We start from the raw sequence: 21,155 nt of genomic DNA, 5'->3' as shown, positions 1-21,155 counted from the left end.
TATTCAGATTAATGTGTAAAAACATGTTAAAAAAGAAAACTAATTTCATGCATTGATTAGGTGTGATCTGATGGTTGATATGGAAGCCACTTGGAATTTAAAAATTAATAAAATAATAATAAAAAATGGTAAAAATGATAAAGCACAATTGTACATGATTTCGCTACATGATATAGTTATATTTGTATGAAAATGGTATTTTAATGTACAAGTCTCACGCATTAATGTACGTACGTGACTGAATAATGTATACATTATCATGGCTATACTATATAGCATCCACAAATTCGCAAATTCATGAGATGGAAAGTAATGTACGATATACCCATGATAATAGTATGCATCGTATGAATTCCCTTAGGGCCAAAAGTTTAACATCTTCACCAAGGGTTTAGTAGTTCATGGGGGCTAGGGTTGTAGTACCATCATATTAACATAACATTCACTAACCAGAGGAAGTTAGATTCAGTCCCCTAGGGTTAACTTATCCATAGGGCGAGAGGGTATAGTATCCACAAGATTACCCTAGCGAACATTGTGTTACTGAGTCGGGTATTACACCCTAACCTCATGGATTGCTAAACCCTTGGGAAATGGATAGAACTTTCGCGCTCATTCAAAAAATTATAATCTACGTTACGTAGAAGGGGCATATACATTAATAACACATTAATGTATACATCAAGTTAATGTACTAATCCATATAAATGATGTAACAATAATATACCCACATTTCCTTTTAATGTACGAAAATGGTATAATAATGTACGACGATGCTTTTAATCAAAGCCATTAGATTAATAGATCCAAAGAATTATATTAGTCCTACGTTTTATACTGGGGGTGATAAGGAGGGTAATGCACCCCTATATATATATATATTTTTTGATTTTGTAAAAAACTAAAAGGACGCAAAGTTGTTAAAATTAGTGTCTTTCAAGGGCTACCCTCACTAACGGATGCATCGACGAGATGGAGCTACAACGGGCTGTTGCGAAATAGCCTATTTGTTGGATTATGTCTGCAACATACTTGGAACACTATAGGGTTAGTGCTCAAAGTGTTTTTTTTTTTTAATTTCAGATATCTTTTTTAGTCTAATAATTTTTTATTCTAATATCTTTCACTCATTTATATGTGATGGTTTATTCTATGAGGGAACATCATTTTTGGTCCACGAACTTGCCAAAGTATCATTTTAGATCCGTGAACTTTGAAAATATCATTTTAGGTCCGTGAACTTTGAGTTAGTATCAGTTGAGGTACTTTTTACTATTTCCAAGTTTTTTTGGATGAAAATACCCTCAATACCTTAAAGTGTATATATTTTAATAAATTTATCATATATTCATATTTTTTTAAAATATCTTTACAATATATTTTTGACAAATTTTCTAAATATAATTGACCTTAAATATTATCACTTAATTTTGTGACATGCAAGTAAAATTGCTTCTTCAATTTTTTAGATTAATTTTTTAAAAAATTGAATAAAGAACTTTCTTTAATAATAACAAATTGAATAAAGATTTTTTATAAATATCTTTACAATATATTTTTAACAAATTTTCTAAATATAATTTGACCTTCAATATTATCATTTAATTTTGTGACAAGCAAGAAAAGATCTTTATTCAATTTTTATTATTAAAGAAAAGTTCTTTATTCAATTTATAAAAAAATAATATAAAAAATTGAAGAAGCAATTTTACTTGCATGTCACAAAATTAAGTGATAATATTTAAGGTCAAATTATATTTAGAAAAGTTGTCAAAAATATATTGTAAATATATTTATAAAAAAAATAAGAGTATATGATAAATTATTAAAAATATACACTTTAAGGTATTGAGGGTATTTTCAACCAAAAAAACTTGGAAATAGTAAAAAGTACCTCAAATGATACTAACTCAAATTTCACGGACCTAAAATGATACTTTGCAAAGTTCGTGGACCAAAAATGATGTTCCCTCTTTTTATAAATATCTTTACAATATATTTTCGATAAATTTTCTAAATATAATTTGACCATAAATATTATCGCTTAATTTGTGACATGCAAGTAAAATTACTTCTTCAATTTTTTATATTAATTTTTTATAAATTGAATAAAGAACATATCTTAATAATAAAAAATTGAATAAAGATCTTTTCTTGCTTGTCACAAAATTATTAAATGTATTGAAGGTCAAATTATATTTAGAAAATTTGTCAAAAATATATTGTAAAGATATTTATAAAAAGATTTTTATTCAATTTTTTATTATTAAAGAAAGTTCTTTATTCAATTTTTTAAAAAATTAATATAAAAAATTGAAGAAGCAATTTTACTTGCATGTCACAAAATTAAGTGATAATATTTAAGGTCAAATTATATTTAGAAAATTTGTCAAAAATATATTGTAAAGATATTTATAAAAAAATATGAATATATGATAAATTTATTAAAAATATATACACTTTAAGGTATTGAGGGTATTTTCATCCAAAAAAACTTGAAAATAGTAAAAAGTACATCAAATGATACTAACTCAAAGTTCACGGGACCTAAAATGATATTTTCAAAGTTCACGGACCTAAAATGATACTTTGGCAAAGTTCGTGGACCAAAAATGATGTTCCCTCTTATCCTATTTCCCTCAGTCAAGTGATGTAACATCCCAAAAATGGGCTTGTACGGAATTTTTTATTTCGATTAGAAATTTTGACAAATTATTTGATCGAAGATGATAATAGTTATAATTATATATTTTAAACTATTTTATAGGCAATAAGTGATTAAATGGAGATATGAATTAAGATGATGAGAATGTACATTAATATTTCATTAATTATTGGATTATTATTTTGACAAATTTCTAGGAAATGTCCGAAAACTTATTAAAATACTAAACTATTTTTATATCATAAATGAAAAATCTGTATTGAAAATATAATAGGAATATAATTTCTGTGTGTGCACGTACGTAGGTGTCATATTTATATACCTAATGAATATGATGAGCATGAAAGTATATATTAATTAATAAATAAATTTGGTACGTACATACTACATAGATAAATATGTGTGTGCATGTGTTTTGAATTTGATCTAAAAAAAAGAGATAAAAACCTTCTAGAAAGATGTGGAGAAATGGAAAAGTGGCAAACATGAGATGATATTTTTTATGAATATTCTGGAAGTATAATGATGGTTATAGATAAATATATTTTTAATATATTTAAAAAGAAAATTCTAGAAAGGTTGATATATCTATATATATAATTCAAGCATCTCGTTTTAAAGGGGAAGGAGGCTTCCACTCTCCTACACGGCGCGACACTCATCGTAGGTACGTGTGTTGTTCATTTTATCTAGGATTAGTCAATATATGTAACGGTTTAATACTCGATAAAGAGTGATAGTAACGGTTTTAATATGATGATTAAATCGGAAAATCGGAACGGAGCATATGCTAAGGAATGGGTTCAGGATTTTTCACCGATAGTAACGGTTTAATATGATGATTAAATCGGAAAATTCGGAGCATATGCTAAGGAACGGGTTCAGGATTTTCACCTCCCCCAGTTCCTGGGTCCAGCCTCCCAGGGGTCGAACACGCGACCTCTAGGATGACGCGGTATTCTTGCCTCCATTCTCAATCAGTTGAGCTAGGAGGCTTGGATAGGATACTGATTAAAGTACAAGAATATGATTTTATGACAATAAGTTTTCAGTCGTTGTACGTCGGATGGTTCAAAATAAGTATTTTATGTGAAAATAAGTATACTTTGACTGTGTTTTCGTCCCGTGCTTGAGTGTATTATGGGTACAATTGGTATGCCATAGGACTTCTGCGTTTTAATTTGCTATAATTTATAGTACAAGAATTGTGGCATTTTCTATTTGGTCTGTCATGGCATTTTCTATTTGGTCTGTCATCGGCCGAGTAGGGGCCGAGTAGTAGTAGGGTTGTTACAAGTGAAATGAATCATATGGTATTAATCGTGGGTACGATACGTCTGAAGATGGATATGACTATTGGATCGTAAAGAATTCGTGGGTCTGAAGATGGATATGACTATTGGATCGTAAAGAATTCGTGGGGTCTGAAGATGGATATGACTATTATCGTAATGAATTCATGGGATCTGAAGATGGGGACGAATTCATGGGATCTGAAGATGGGGACGAACTGGGGAATCGATGTGTAAGTGAAATGAATCATATGGTATTAATAGTGGGTACGATACGTCTGAAGATGGATATGACTATGGATCGTATAGAATTCGTGGGGTTTGAAGATGGATATGACTATTATCGTAATGAATTCGTGGGAACTGAAGATGGGGGAACGAACTGGGGAATCGATGTATATACACATGTAATAAGGAATTCAGGGATCACCAAGATGTATGCGGGATGAACTTGGAAGCATGCTACCCTGTCATATATTAGCCCAATTCCTTCATTGTCAAATGTCTCTAATTAATTCTCTAATACTTTGTTATATAATGTGAGTCTGTAATTAATTCTCTACTAATTTGTTATAAAAGCAATGCAAGAGAGAGCTTAAAATAGTATCGATCGGAAGATTGGATTCACTTGCAGATTTGAAATTTGATGATTATGATTTATTTTAAATATCTATATGTCAGGATTGGAACTTGTTCTAGGATTTAAAATATACTAACAATAGGGATAACTTTGGAAGTAATACTCTCTCCGTTCCAACTAAGTGAGTCGTATTCCTTTTTTACTAAAAACAAAATATTCAATCTTTGTTACTTTATTCCATCACCAAATATTCAATCTCTGTTACTTTATTCCATCACCTACTTTACTGCATCTTATGAATCTAAATTATTATTAATTTTAATTAGATTAACAATTTCATTTCTGCCACATGTGTACTAAATGTATTGTTATCCTTTAATCTATAATATTTGTAATTTTGTGAGGGGCCAAATTCCAAATATTAAACAACTAGCTAATATTATGCAACTTGGATTCTTGAAATGTGTTCGCTATTTCATTTCTACAATTAATAAAAAAATATTTTAATAATAGTACTTAATTAGATAAACTGAAAACTACAATAAAAATTATTAAAAAATTAAAAAATTACTTTAATATTTGACACACTTCTTTTTGGCAGTTATGTATATAGACTTAAAATAGGTGACCCCATTATTGTGTGTAGGTGTAGCCAGTAGGACCGTCTCTTGTACTCTGCTCTCTTTTCTCCAAGAAGTTGAATTAAAATTAAACATAGCTCTCTCTTTTCCCCGTACTCTGAAATTGAAAGTCGCGAGCTCTGTAAACCGTTTCTCACACAATTGTGGCCAAAAATCAATACCCCTATCCGATGTGTATGATGGGCTAATTTTAACCAATTTGTTTGATAATACCATGAAAGAAGGAAGAAATTGAACGCAACTATGCCTTACTTACTAAGTCCACGAAGCGATTCAAACTCCATCTATATGGGTTCCTTGATGTTTTCGAAGAAAAGAAATATTAGAAATGAGAACTCACCCGATCGAATCCATCATCGACTTGGGCCCGCTCTGATACCATTTTAGAAATGGGCCACTCATCCGAATCCATCATCGCTCTGATATTAGAAATGAGCCACTCATTCACACTTATATAGATTAGATTAGATGAGATCTTCATCAAGTCGAGAAACATATCAGAAATGAGCCAGGATCTTCACCAAGTCGAGAAATATATCAGAAATGAGCCAGGATCTTCACCAAGTCGAGAAATATCAGAAATGAGCCACTCACCCGAATCCATCATCAACTTGGGCCATATAGACCATATAGATTAGATGGGATCTTCATCAAGTAGACCATATAGAAATGTGTCACTCACTCCTTAAAAAGCCTTATAAAGGGGAAGGTATATCCATACTTATATAGAGGAGCTATATGATCATCACCAAGTCGATGTGGGACAAGATTTAAGAGTTTATAAACAGATGATTCACTTTGTTACGGAGGCTTTTACTTCAAAAAAAACTCAAACTGCTACTTTCTTCTATTTTCGATTACTTGTTTTATTCTTCTTTAGGTACCTCTTCATGTTGATAGGGTTAGAAATAGTTATGTAATTATAGTAATAATGTCGATCTTGGGTGCGTGTATGTTTGTGATCAGGTAAGTGGTGGTGGAGTTTAGTCTTTCATGGCGTGCGCAGATTCTGTCCAAGACAGCCAAGAAGACACCCCATGTTCGCTGGACTGTGATGATCATATATATGGGACGGAGGGGGACCGGGTGACGAGCCGAGGGAGGAAGAGGAGGAGGAGGAGGATAGGAGGTGGAGGAGGAGAGGAGGAGGAGGAGGAGGAGGAGGAGGAGGGAGTGAGGAGGAGGAGGAGGAGGAGAGGAGGAGGAGGAGGAGGAGGAGGAGGAGAGGAGGAGGAGGAGGAGGAGACGGCGGAGGAGGGGAGGAGGAGGAGAGAGGAGGAGGAGGAGGAGTAGGAGGAGGAGGAGGAGGAGGAGGAGGAGGAGGAGGAGGAGAGGCGGAGAGGAGGAGGAGGAGGAGGAGGAGGAGGAGGAGGAGGAGGAGGAGGAGGAGGAGGAGGAGGAGGAGGAGAGGAGGAGGAGGAGGAGGAGAGGAGGAGGAGGGAGGAGAGGAGGAGGGAGGAGGATGAGGAGGAGGAGGAGGGGAGGAGGAGGAGGAGGGGATGGAGGAGGAGGTAGGAGGAGGAGAGGAGGAGGAGGAGGAGGAGAGGAGGAGGAGGAGGAGGAGGAGGAGGAGGAGAGGAGGAGGAGGAGGAGGCGAGGAGGAAGGAGAGGAGGAGTAGGAGGAGAGGCGGAGGATGAGGAGGAGGAGGAGGAGGATGGAGGAGGAGGAGGAGGAGAGGAGGAGGAGGAGGAGTAGGAGGAGGCGGAGGAGGATGAGAGGAGGAGGAGGAGGAGGAGGAGGAGGAGGAGGAGGACGGAAGGAGGAGGAGGAGGAGGAGGATGGATGAGGAGGAGGAGGAGGAGGAGGAGGAGGAGGAGGAAGGAGTAGGAGGAGGAGGAGGAGGAGGCGGAGGAGGAGGAGGAGGAGGAGGAGGAGGAGAGGAGGGGAGGAGGAGGAGGAGGAGGAGGAGGAGGAGGAGGAGGAGGAGGAGGAGGAGGAGGAGTAGGATGAGGAGGAGGAGGAGGAGGAGGAGGAGAGGAGGAGGAGGAGGAGGAGGAGGAGGAGGAGGAGGAGGAGGAGGAGGAGGAGGAGGAGGAGGAGGAGGAGGAGGAGGAGGAGGAGGAGGAGGAGGCAGGAGGAGGAGGAGGAGGAGGAGGAGGAGGATGAGGATGAGGAGGATGAGGAGAGGAGGAGGAGGAGGGAGGAGGAGGAGGAGGAGGAGGGAGGAGGAGGAGGAGGAGGAGGCGGAGAGGAGGAGGAGGCGGAGGAGAGGAGGAGGAGGAGGAGGAGGAGGAGGAGGAGGAGGAGGAGGAGCGGAGGAGGAGGAGGAGAGGAGGAGGAGGAGGAGGAGGAGGAGGAGGAGGAGGAGGAGGAGGAGGAGGAGAGGAGGAGGAGAGGAGGAGGAGGAGGAGGAGGAGGAGGAGGAGTAGGAGGAGGAGGAGTGAGGAGAGGAGAGAGGAGAGGAGAGGAGGAGGAGGAGGAGGAGGAGGAGGAGTATGAGATTGGAGGAGGAGGAGGAGGAGAGGAGGAGTAGGAGGAGGAGGGAGGAGGAGGAGGAGAGGAGGAGTGTATTATTATTATAGTATTATGATTAGGATTATTAGTATTATTATTAGATGATTATATATTATTATATATTATTATTATTATATTATTATTATTATTATTATTATTATTATTTATTATTATTATTATATATTCTTATTATTATTATTATTATTATTATTTATTATATATTATTTAGTTTAGCTATATTAGGGATTTGCATATCTTCTTTTCTTATATTTGTTTCTTGTTCATTAAGTTAGGGTAGTAGTTCTAGTATTATAAATATGATAGATTGTTATCTTTTTATCATTCAGTCAATAATAAAATCAGTATTTCGCCCAAGTTGGCTTGAATCACAAGTATAATTTTCGTTCCTTATTTGCTGTCCAACGGAGAAACGTCCGTTAAACCGCAAATCGTGGCCTTTCCTTCGAGCACGTCGACGGTTCGATCACCTTATCTCTCCGAGAAGTTAGCCATCCGGCCTTGTTACGGAGAACGTCCGTAACAACTGGTGCTTTCATCCGTGCTCATCCTCCGTCTACTTCATCCATAACTCATATCTCACCAATCAAAAAAAAATCCTTCTTCACCACAAAAAAATACACCGAACCCCTCCACTCCAACTTCATTCTTTTTCTTATTAGTTATGCACATTCACCACCCAATATCAGCCCCCGCACCACCAATATCAGCCCCCGCACAAGATGCACCCTATTTTTACAAAATTTGATCGCCTATTGGACATGATGGAATCCCGTATAGACGCGGCAGAACGGCGCGTGGAAAACCTTCGTCGGAAAAAATACCCCAGCCGACACCAATCTGGGCGGTCGGGCAACATCCCATACGTCTTTTTCAGCCGCCATCTGGAGGATGCAGCGAATCGATGCGTTGGCTACCCTCGTGCACCTCCGCGGCCGGAGCCACCTCCATATCCGACTCCAGCCCCGCCGTACGCACAGCGAACCCGCCGCAGCTATCTGCCCCACTGTCAGCCACCGCCTGCGCGCTCTAATTCCAACGGGTATCCCGCCCGACGGAATGTCCACCAGCCGCCGCCCATCTCCTTCCCTGCTGGGGATCAGTTCGGGGATCAAGAGTTGCGAATCCCTAACCCGGGTAGTTTTTCATCAGAGTCGCACCAGCTGCAGTTTCTGCCATCAAAAAAGTCGAAACAACAGGAATACCCATCACATAAACCACCAACACATGTGGATTCCCTTGATCGGAGTTTGTACAATTCCGACCTTTGCCGCAGCCACCACTGCCGCATCACTTTAGGAGTGAGGTAGATGAGGGCAGATGTTATGGAGAGGTCGTTACTCACACGCATTCGCCAACACGAGACGGCGACAAGGAGCTTTGTGATTCAGAGGACTACATATTAGATGCAGAGCTTTGTGATTCAGAGGACTCTATATTAGAGGAGGAACGTTGTGATTCAGGGAACTCCATATTAGAGACAGTAGCAAAGAAACTCATGGATCGTGGCTTGTCTAGTGAGAATCGGGGATCTAGGGAAGGTAGAGATGGCAGACTCGAAGACCAACAAGTTTCATCTTTTTGATGAAATCTACCCACCGTGCAACCACAATATGAGTTAAAGCGGAGGAGGAAGAGGCATTGTTAGACGATGTAGAGGAGGACGATTCCACTGATGAAGTGAAGAAGGTCATCGCCTCACTCAATGTTGTTCAAGTGTCATCCAAAAATGTTGTTGGAAATTGTTGGGGCAAGAAAGGAGATGGTGCTTACACCGATTTGCCCGTAATTGCTTGTGTCTATGTGGATTTGAATGTCGGTGATGTTCCAAGTATGAATCATCGATCAACATCGCTCGACAAAGATGCAAGGTTGATCCCTCCGAGTAATGACATGCCATGCTTGGGCATTCTGGGAGGCGTGGACAAGCTTTTCGATTTGGCAAGGAATTTTTCCGACAAAGTTGGGTCTCCTTTGTTGATTTTTTATGGAGGTGAAGAAGGGAGACGTTCATCTGTTCGGTGTGTGTTTGATCCAGGAGGAGTTGCCTCGCCGAAGCTTCTGCTTTCAACTCTCCTTTTTGCTTCGTGGTTCCCACCTTGAGGACAAGGTGGATTTTAACCGTGGGGGAGTTGTTACGAAGCCTATTATTATTATTATTATTTAGTTTAGCTATATTAGGAATTTGCATATCTTCTTTTCTATATATTTGTTTTCTTGTTCATTAAGTTAGGGTAGTAGTTCTAGTATTATAAATATGATAGATTGTTATCTTTTTATTCATTCAGTCAATTAATAAAATCAGTATTTCGCCCAAGTTGGCTTGAATCACAAGTATAATTTTCGTTCCTTATTTGCTGTCCAACGGAGAACGTCCGTGAAACCGCAAATCGTGGCCTTTCCTTCGAGCACGTCGACGGTTCGATCACCTTATCTCTCCGAGAAGTTAGCCATCCGGCCTTGTTACGGAGAACGTCCGTAACATACCTCCATTTATGTTGTTAGATCAATCAGGATTGGACCTCTAACGTTGTTACAGGGGATGCAATGTGTTGCTCGGCACTGCAAGATCAAGGTATTGTGTTCTTCAAGGAGGGGGCTTGTGATTGAGAGGATTGAGACGACAGAGGAAGAAGCTGTTGCAGCTAAGATCACCCTACTACATCATCATCATAATCCTGTCATCGTTTAAGATATTACTACTACGGAGTGCGTTAAAATGCTTACTTTTCTTAAATTGCTAACTTGCTAACTCATCAATTTAGTGTATTAAAAATATCAACACATATTTGTGTTGATATTTTAATAAACTGTGTTCACATTTAAATATCAATGTCAACATAATGTATTAAAATATCAACTTAAGTTCAGTATCATCGTGTGACATTTTTAATACATTGCATTGATGAGTTAGTAAGTTAGCAACGGATCACACCCTTTGCTACTACTATAGATGTGACTTGAGCTCCTGAGATGATTTCCACCAGCTTCATAAAATTCTAGTCCTAATTATCTAATTACTAGTTTACGTTTTTATTTAACTATCGTATTTCATTATTTGTCTTTTTTTATGTATTTGAATTTCATTTTAGAATTTTGTTTAAGATAGGAATTAAGAGTATAATTATTTGTATTATGATTCATAATCGTTTGTTTAATAACTCTAAAAATCGACATTGATTTAGAATGGTTATCATCATTTTCAAATATCTAGTACAATGTTCACTTTCACCATGAACAATATATTATTTAGATATAATTTGAACAAATAGATAAGAATATTTTCTTATGTTCCAAAGATAAAAAAAAATTCCAATGGTTAAAACGAATTCGTAAATAATATAATATAATAATAAAAGAAGCAATAATACATAACTTTATAATCTAAGATACTTATAATTTTCAACCCTAACCTTTTAATTAATAATAATGCAAATAAGAATTCACTCAATTAACAATTCTTTTTCGCATTTATATTCCTACATTCTACGCCGCCTGCTTCCTCCTGCCACCACCCGCCAACACCAGCAAGGCAGCCTCCAGCTACAGGTGATATTTCAGGTAACCAACGTTTCCTTCATTTTATTTATTATTTTTTTATTTTTTCCAGCAACTTTTGCCTCACTTTAGGATTTTTACATTGTATATCCAATTTTCCACTCTCCACCAGCAACGTTTTTCATCATTGATCTAAAAAAACTCAATGATTGTGAAGTTCCAGCAACGTTTTCCGCATCCCCAAGGCAGCAACCTTTTATTTTGTTCTTTCCATTGTTTTTCATGAATTATGGATTCATGTTTTGGGGCTTGATAATTTTCATGAATTACGGGTTGTTTAATTTTCATGCTGATTTTCTTCAGTTAACAAAAACAAGTCGAGAACACTTTTTGTCTTCAAAAATCTCCTTTCCGGCGGCGGATCCACTACCGCTATCCGATCTGTGACAACACTAATACCTGGCGATGGTGTCATGCCGCTTGTAACCGGTTTGTTGGATAAATGGTGTGTACCGAGTATGGAAAATCATATGCTTCCGAGAAAGTCTTAAAGATGGTAATCGAGAGAGATATAGATAAGTTGGTAAGGCATATTGAGAGTAGGAAGTAGAAAGAAAAATATTTGTGTATATCTTTCAAATGCTCATTCACCCTAGTATCTATAGGGTGAAAGAGAAGGTTCTAGTACATCAATAAATGTGAGTTGGAACTCTACAAGACTTAGGGACTCATCACCCAAAATGAATGTTGGGCGGCATATTAATGACGTCCCTCTTTCCAACACTCCCCCTCAAGTTGAGTAACGGTATCCCCGATACTTAACTTGCCAATGAATTCTTTGAATTTTGTAGGACTCAGCGCCTTGGTGAGAATGTCTGCCAGTTGTTCCTCGGATCGGACAAATGGGAACTCGATAATTCCGCTTTCAAGTTTCTCTTTGATAAAGTGACGATCGACCTCAACATGTTTAGTCCTGTCATGCTGCACGGGATTTTCTGAAATGCTAATTGCAACTTTATTGTCACAGAAAAGCTGACTTTTCCGTGTTGGTGGGAAGCCAATTTCTGTTAATAACCTCCTAAGCCAAAGTATCTCCATCAGGCCACTTCTGATCCCTCGAAATTCTGCTTCTGCACTTGATAATGCTACAACTTTTTGCTTCTTGCTTCTCCAAGTGACTAGGTTTCCCCCAACAAAGGTAAAATATCCTCCAGTAGATTTTCTATCGACTGGATTGCTTGCCCAATCTGCATCGGTGTATCCATCAATTTCCAAGTCTTTCTTTTTTTCTAAGAATACCCCATAACCGACTGTTCCCTTTAGATATCTCACAATTCTCATGACAGCATCCATATGCTCTTCCTGAGGCTGATGCATGAATTGACTGACCACTCCAACTGCATATGTGATGTCGGGTCTAGTATGAGAGAGATAGATAAGTTTACCTACTAACCGTTGATATCTTTCACGGTCTATAGGCTTAGCTCCATCCACAATCTTCAATCCATGGCTGGGTACCATTGGCGTTTCAGCAGGTTTGCAGTCCAGTAGGCCCGTTTCTACTAACATGTCAAGAACATACTTCTTCTGCCTTAGGAATATTCCGTGCTTGGATCTCAACACTTCAATTCCTAGGAAGTACTTTAAAGCTCCCAAGTCCTTCATTTCAAACTCCTTGAAAAGATTCTCCTTTAGATTTTGGATTTCCTCGGCATCATCTCCTGTTATGATCATGTCATCAACATAGATTATTAGACATGTCATTTTGCCGTTCCTCTTCTTTAGGAATAGTGTGTGATCTGAATGGCTTTGTTTGAAGCCATGTTTGAACATTGCCTGGCAAAATCTCCCAAACCATACTCTGGGTGATTGCTTTAACCCATAAAGGGTCATCCTCAGTCTGCACACCTGTCCTTTTCCAAATTCACCACAAAAACCTGGGGGAACCTCCATGTAGACTTCCTTGTCTTCTCAAGTTCTCCATGAAGAAAGGCATTTGTAACATCAAACTGGTATAATGGTCATTCCTTACATGCAGCTACAGATAGAAGTGTTCTTACTGTATTTAGTTTGGCCACAGGGGAGAAAGTTTCTTCATAGTCTACTCCATACACCTGAGTATATCCCTTAGCAACTAATCTTGCCTTGTATCTCTCGATTGAACCATCTGCACGTCTTTTTATGGTGAAGATCCAACGACATCCTACTGGTTTCTTTCCCGGAGGTAGAGTACACTTCTCCCACGTTTCATTTTTTATTAAGGCATCAACCTCCTTCTTCATGGCTTCCCTCCAGTGCTTGTGTTCCATTGCCTCTTCGAAGGATTGCGGAATCTCTTCTTCTTCATAAAGTGCAGCTTCGAATGCCCTAGCCATTTCGGTGAGGTGTCCCTGGGTAAGATTTGCAATACTGTATCTAGATTTCCGCCCTTTCCAGTCTGGCGAATATCTTCGAGGAGGAATGCCCCTTGTATTTCTTTGGGGCAATCTGTCGTGCTCTCTCTCTTGTTCGGCTGGTGGCTCATTTGTATCACTTCTGTTTTCCCTGTCACTGTTAGTGGTTTCAAGTAGGGTACCGATATTGGGATCAGAAGTATTTACCTCAGGATTCAAGGACTGGTCAGATAGCTGGCAGTGTCCTGAAGCGGCATGTTCTGTTCATGTAGATTTGACTGCCCAGTGGTACTGCTAACTTCCTCTGTTAGACCGATTTCTACGGCAGGATTTTGGTCTGGTAGGGTAGTTTGGTTGTTTTCCCCTTGAGTATCCTCCCCCTGAATGGTTTCTCCCCACAGAGGTAGCCAATTTAGTGCGTCACTGTTTGGATTATCCGTCTGACTCTCCCCCTGACCGCTAGATTGGCTATAGAAGTATTCACTCTCAACAAAGTCACAGTTCATAGTAACATACATGCGATCTGTTGATGGGTCATAACATCTATACCCTTTTTGATTTTTCCCATAACCCAAGAAGACACATTTGACTGCACAAGGTGAGAATTTGTCACGGTCATGTTTGGGTATGTGGACAAACACGGTACAACCAAAAATTTTGGGGTCTAGATGGAGGGACGATGGTACCGAGTTTTGGGAAGAGAAGACCTCTAGAGGAGTTTTGAAGTTAAGGATCCCTGTGGGAAGGCGATTTAAGAGATAGACGGAAGTTGCGATGGCTTCTGGCCAGAAGGATTTTGGGATGTTTGATTCAATGAGGAGGGCACGAGTGATTTCTAGGATATATCGATTTTTCCGCTCGGCTACCCCATTTTGTTCTGGTGTATAGACACATGAAGTTTGGTGGACAAGGCCTTTTTCGGTGAAGAAGGTTTTCATTCTAGAGTTCACATATTCCCTCCCATTATCCGATCTAAGGATTTGAATTCTAGAGTTATATTGGGTTTGAACAAGACGATAGAACTCAGAAAATTTCTCAAAAACTTCTGATTTTGTTTTCAAAAATAAATCCAAGTCATACGCGAAAAATCATCAATAAACAACAAAAATATCGAAAACCTCGTCCTCCAGTAACCGGAGCAGGGCCCCACACATCAGAGTGAACCAAAGCAAAAGGTGATTTTTCTCTAGTGTTGTTTAATTTGAAGGAATGTCTGTGACTTTTTGCTAAAACACAAGTTTCACAATTCAAAACATGTGTAGAAGAAACTAACTCAGGAAAGATTAGACGAAGATAACTTATGGATGGGTGTCCTAACCGGCGATGCAAGAGCCAAATCTGTCTGTCAGTTAGTCCATGAGTTAGCATCGCAAGTACTCTGTTGGGCTATCTCATCCACGTAGTACAATCCATGTCGCTCAGTGCCACGCCCAACTATCGTCCCCGTCTTGATGTCCTGTAACATACAAAAATGAGGCTGCATAGCAATTTGCAGTTGAGATCTCTTGTTACATGACTAACAGACAAAAGTTTGTGGACAATGAAGGAACATAAAGACAGTTCGAGAGGCGAAGGGTTGGTGAGATAGTGACAATTCCCGCCCCCCTCTACTTGTGCTAACTCCCCACTAGCTGTTTGGACAAATTTCTTTGTGGATTGAGAAATATTGAGGAAGTCCGATGCATCAAAGGACATTGTATCAGTTGCCCCACAGTCAAAAATCCACTGGTAGTCTTTAGGACCTATGTTTGAAGAAGATGAGTACGCTAAAGCTTGGAATGTGTTTGTACAAGTAATGGAAGGCTGATGAAATTCAAAATGTTGGGGTGTATTTTCGGAAATTCGGACACAAGGGGGTTTTTTCTGCAATTTTTTGGTCAACTGGGTTGGATTTGGTACTCTCAAAATTGACTTTGGGAAATTTTGGTAGGGATTTTTGGGGGGGTGGGGTTTATTTTGGAGTTTTCTTAAACTTGAGGGGCTCATTTGCAAAATGGAGGGAGGGTTTTTCCAAAACCCCCAAATCGGACCCTTCTTCATCCCCCACATTTCTTTAACTTGAGGGCTATTCCCCCACATTTCTTTCTCCTTCTCCTCTGCTCAGCCACCGTCGGAGGCGCCTCAGCCGCCGTCGCTGCAACTTCAGCCGCCGTCGCTTCCGCCGATGCCACTGCTTCAGCCGGATGCTGCTGGTTCTGATTATCATTCTGAACTCTCAACCTCGCCGGAGATCTCGCTCGCGGAGAAGCAGCGCTTCTCGCCGCATCCCCATCCCCGTTTCTTTTCGCTTGAATCCTTTTAACGGCCGCCGCAGTCTCACCGCCGGCAGTAGTGCTCTTCTCCATAGCCATTGCCGGCACCGAAACCAGCTTCCCCGGCTGGGGATCGGCATTCGCGGCAGAGGAGTTGGAATTAGTCCCATTGTGTGTAGTGATTGGGGATTCAGATTTTCTACCATAATGCTGTTGCTTTTCCTGTGCAGCATATTCCTTCGCATAGTCCTTGGTTCTGTTGTAAATTAGCTTCCTGTTAGCAGCCTTCTTTTCCTTGAGAGCTGCAACCTCCTGCCTCTTGACCAAGGCCCATTCCTCTTCTATCTTCTGTTTCTTCAAGACAGATTCAAGAACAATTTGTCCTACCTTCTCAGCCATCGGTGAGTTTTGGCTTTGGTGTGTGTGGATTTGTACAACTCAATTAGTTTTGAGATTGTCTCGATCAATAGCTCGAGAGTGGATATTTGGTTGACCTCCATTAGAGGTTTTTTTTGTTGGTTTCCTGCTCTGATACCATCTTAAAGATGGTAATCGAGAGAGATATAGATAAGTTGGTAAGGCATATTGAGAGTAGGAAGTAGAAAGAAAAATATTTCTTGTATATCTTTCAAATGCTCATTCACCCTAGTATTTATAGGGTGAAAGAGAAGGTTCTAGTACATCAATAAATGTGAGTTGGAACTCTACAAGACTTAGGGACTCATCACCCAAAATGAATGTTGGGCGGCATATTAATGACGTCCCTCTTTCCAACAGAAAGTAAAGCAACAACGCTTTCTGGATCCATTAAAACGCAGATATGCGTTTGTTGTTGGTCAGAATCACTATGATGACGACAATGACGATGGTAATATTGATGGAAATATGGATTGTTTCCCATTTCATTTCGAACAAGAGAAATTGGCTTCGCAACAAGTGATTTGCTGATACTCATTCCGTGAATGGAAGAAACTTTTCCAGAAGTTTATTGACACCAACACACTGGTAAATAGTTAGCATTTTCCTTACAATTCATGCGATGGTAAGATCTTATTGTGAATCTACTTTAGTAGAAAGATATAGCTTGTTATCTAGTGAAATATATTGGCCGTGTCGATACCTAGACTACAATAGTGTTTGCTGTTATGTTAGTGACTAATTTCGATAGTGTGCGCTTCTTCCTTGACACAAGTATGATAATGATTTGTGTGTGTGTGTGTGTCTATGTCGTGTGGCTCAAAAATTTTATAGTCTTGACATGAAATGATTGCTGCTAGGTATTGATCAGTCACTTTATGCCGAAGTTAGGTTAGTGTAGTCATTTCGTTCGACACAATGCATATAAAGTCAATCTTGCGGGGGATGTGTGTGTGTTGCTCTGTTTGTTCTGCCTTCTGTCGTGTTCAAGATTCTTTAAAGGTTTGACATGAAATGTTTGCTGTTAGGGATTGATAATTAGCTTCATTATAATGGCCGATTAGTATAGTTTGCACGACCGTTGATGATGTCAGTATGTGTGTGTTTCTGTCTTGTTTCTTGTGTTTCTTGAGGTTTTAACATGAAATGTTTATTACAAGGAACTGGTCAATAACTGTAGGTTGGTTCTCAATGTAGTAATGTCTTCTTCATCAACTTGGACACAATGGGTCATAATGTCAATGTTGGGTTGTGTGTATGTTTGTGCTTTGTTGCTTAACTATCTTGTGATCAGGTGGTTGTGGAGTTTGGTGTTTCATGGCTGAAGCCTATTCTGGCCGAGATAGCCAAGAAGGCACCCCATGTTATATTCTTGAAGGTGGACGCTGATGAGCTTAGTGTATGTAACTGTACTTCCATTCATGTTGTTAGGTTAATCAAAATTGTATCTCTAACTTTATACAATGGGTGCAGAGGGTTGCTAAGGAGTACAAAATCAACACGCTGTCCTCCTTTGTGTTCTTCAAAGAGGGGAAGGAGATTGACAAGGTTGTGATTAGGAAGGAAGATATTGCAGCTAAAATCACCCTGCATGGTGGTGTTGCTCCCACTGCTTTTGCTTGATCATCATCATCGCCACCATATATGTAGTTGTGGTGAGTGTGTATACGATTTAACCTCTTGTCATCGGTGTAATTTTAACTATCTATCTCTTATCATTATGTTTTAGTATTATTTCTCTTCTAATTTACGTGCCAATTTGCTATGTTGATTGTCTAGTGCATGTAGTAATTACTTCCTCTGTCCAAGGCCAAGCATAAGTGAGGTTAATGTTTTGGCATATGAATTTAGGTAGTTGTGTTTAGTGAGTTAGCATTTGTGGGAAAAAAGTAGATAATAAAAGAGAATATGATACCCCTAGTGTCTTGCTATTTACAATCGTATATACATCCCTATATATATATATATAGAGTCATGATCATATGATAACCCCTAAATATCGTAATAACCCCTATAACCAAATCTGGACCACACATATTTCTAATCATGCGGTTGAGATTCAAACTTAGATATACTTCATAAAAAAAGCGCGGGGGTAAAACTGTCATTTCCCTCATTTAATTTCTGAATTTCGCCAAATATCACGTAAAATGATAAAATGATAGGTTTATTGCATAGAATGGTAGTTTTGAGATTCAAACTTAGATTTACTTCATAAAAAAAAGCGTGGGAGTAAACTGTCATTTCCCACATTTAATTTCTGAATTTCGCCCAAATATCACGTAAAATGATAAAATGATAAAATGATAAAATGATAGGTTTATTGCATAGAATGATAGTTTGAGATTCAAACTTAGATTTACTTCATAAAAAAAAAGCGCGGGAGTAAAACTGTCATTTCCCTCATTTAATTTCTGAATTTCACCAAATATCACGTAAAATGATAAAATGATATGTTTATTGCATAGAATGATAGTTTTGCCGGATAGAATGATACTCTGAGTTGATAAAATAATACTTTTGACTGACTGATAAAATGATAGGTTTATTGCATAGAATGATAGTTTTGCCGGATAAAATGATACTCTGAGTTGATAAAATGATACTTTTGACTGACTAATAAAATGATAAAATGATATATGTTAGGGTTTATTGCATAGAATGATAGTTTTTCCGGATAGAATGATACTCAGAGTAGATAAAATGATACTTTTAGCTTATAAATGTTAGGTTTACTGCATAAAATGATAGTTTTGCTGGATAGAATGATAGTTTCAGCCGATAGAATGATAGTTTTGCCGGGTAGAATGATACTTTCAACCGATAGAATGATAGGTATTTTTGGTGTATAAAATGACATTTTTGTTTAATATAAATGATACTTTTACCTGATAAAATGATAATCTAGGCGATAAAATGACAGTAACCTTATAAAAATGATACTCTGAATTGATAGAATGATACATTTACTGCTTTGTAGGTTTTGTATATTATGTATTGTGCCGATTATATTAGGTTTATTGCATAGAATGATAGTTTTTCCGGATAGAATGATACTCTGAGATGATAAAATGATACTTTTGACTGACTGATAAAATGATATATGTTAGGTTTATTGCATAAAATGATAGTTTTGCCGGATAGAATGATACTCTGAGTTGATAAAATGATACTTTTGACTGACTAATAAAATGATAAAATGATAGGTTTATTGCATAGAATGATAGTTTTGCCAGATAGAATGATATTCTGAGTTGATAAAATGATACTTTTGACTGACTATTAAAATGATAAAATGATATATGTTAGGTTTATTGCTTAGAATGATAGTTTTGCCGGATAGAATGATACTCTGAGTTGATTAAAATGATACTTTTGACTGACTGATAAAATGATATATGTTAGGTTTATTGCATATAATGATAGTTTTTACCGGATAGAATGATACTCTGAGTTGATAAAATGATACTTTTGACTGACTGATAAAATGATAAAATGAGCGAAATTCAGAAATTAAATGAGCGAAATTTGGATACGTAAATTTTATCATGAGCGAAATGACCATATTTAACCCGCGCTTTTTTTTTATGAAGTAAATCTAAGTTTTGAATCTAGACCACGTGATTTTTAAAAATGTATGGTCCAGATTTAGTTATAGGGTTATTACGGAAATTGGGGTTATCATTATAATGCACCCATATATATATATATATATATATATATATATATATATATATAGGGTTGTGATCAATTGAGATTTTTTAGCCTAATTGAGAATTGAGATGCATTATAAGCCACTCATTTTTATTAAATGAGTGGTCCAGAATTTGCCACATGGAAAATATTTTTACATTAATTAATTGTGAAAGGGCATATTTTGTAATTTTCATCATATATTTTATTTAATAAATATTTTTTTTTATTTTTTAAAAAAAATTTATTTTTTTTTTCGATTTTTTCGATTTTTTTATTTTTTTATTTTTTTTTTTTTGTCAACTACATATACAATTCATGTCAACTACACACATGTAATGTCAACTACATATACAATTCATTGTCAACTACACAATATATAATGTCAACTACATATACAATTCATGTCAACTACACATATATAATGTCAATTATAAGCTATGACATTTGATGTGCAGAGCTATTGACATTGATGTGCAGACTACACATCGTAGTTGACATAATGTCTCAGTAGTTTGACATCGATCGCGAAAATTAAAAAAATTTAAAAAAAATAAAAAAAAATAAAAAAATAAAAAAATTAAAAAATTAAATTTTTTTTAGTTGTTGACATTTTAATACGAGTTGTTGACATTTGATATTCTGGCTATTGAAATGAAATGACGATAATACCCCTTAGTTGACATAATCTACTTGCAGTTGACATTTCAAAATGAGTGGCTGAAAATGCATCTCAATTCTCAATTAAGCTAAAAACCTCAACCTAACAAGACCCTATATATATATATATCTATAATATATATATAGGGTTGTGATCAATTGAGATTTTTTTAGCCTAATTGAGAATTGAGATGCATTATTAGCCACTCATTTTTATTAAATGAGTGGTCCAGAATTTGCCACATGGAAAATATTTTACATTAATTAATTGTGAAAGGCATATTTGTAATTTTCATCATATATTTTATTTAATAATATTTTTTTTTTTTAAAAAAATTATTTTTTTTTTCGATATTTATTTTTTTATTTATTAATTTATTTAATTTTTTTTTTGTCCAACTACATATACAATTCATGTCAACTACACACCTGTATGTCAACTACATATACAATCATGTCAACTACACACATATAATGTCAACAACATATACAATTCATGTCAACTACACATATATAATGTCAATTATAAGCTCGTTGACATTTGATGTGCAGAGCTATTGACATTTGATGTGCAGACTACACATCGTAGTT

At 37.4% G+C, this 21,155-nt stretch overlaps 1 long non-coding RNA gene across 1 annotated transcript; it reads left to right on the top strand.

The window, feature by feature from the left end:
- Positions 1-11,167: 11,167 nt before the first annotated feature.
- On the top strand, positions 11,168-17,840 carry LOC121790210. The gene is made up of 3 exons (XR_006048230.1): positions 11,168-11,212; positions 17,506-17,610; positions 17,685-17,840. It is a non-coding gene; the product is annotated as an uncharacterized LOC121790210 (long non-coding RNA).
- The last annotated feature ends 3,315 nt before the right edge of the window (positions 17,841-21,155 follow it).

Source organism: Salvia splendens, unplaced genomic scaffold (genome assembly GCF_004379255.2).
Source record: "Salvia splendens isolate huo1 unplaced genomic scaffold, SspV2 ctg441, whole genome shotgun sequence".
Taxonomy (NCBI): Eukaryota; Viridiplantae; Streptophyta; class Magnoliopsida; order Lamiales; family Lamiaceae; genus Salvia; species Salvia splendens.
Note: the sequence above shows the minus strand (reverse complement) of the source record. Positions and strands in the feature narration are given on the sequence as shown.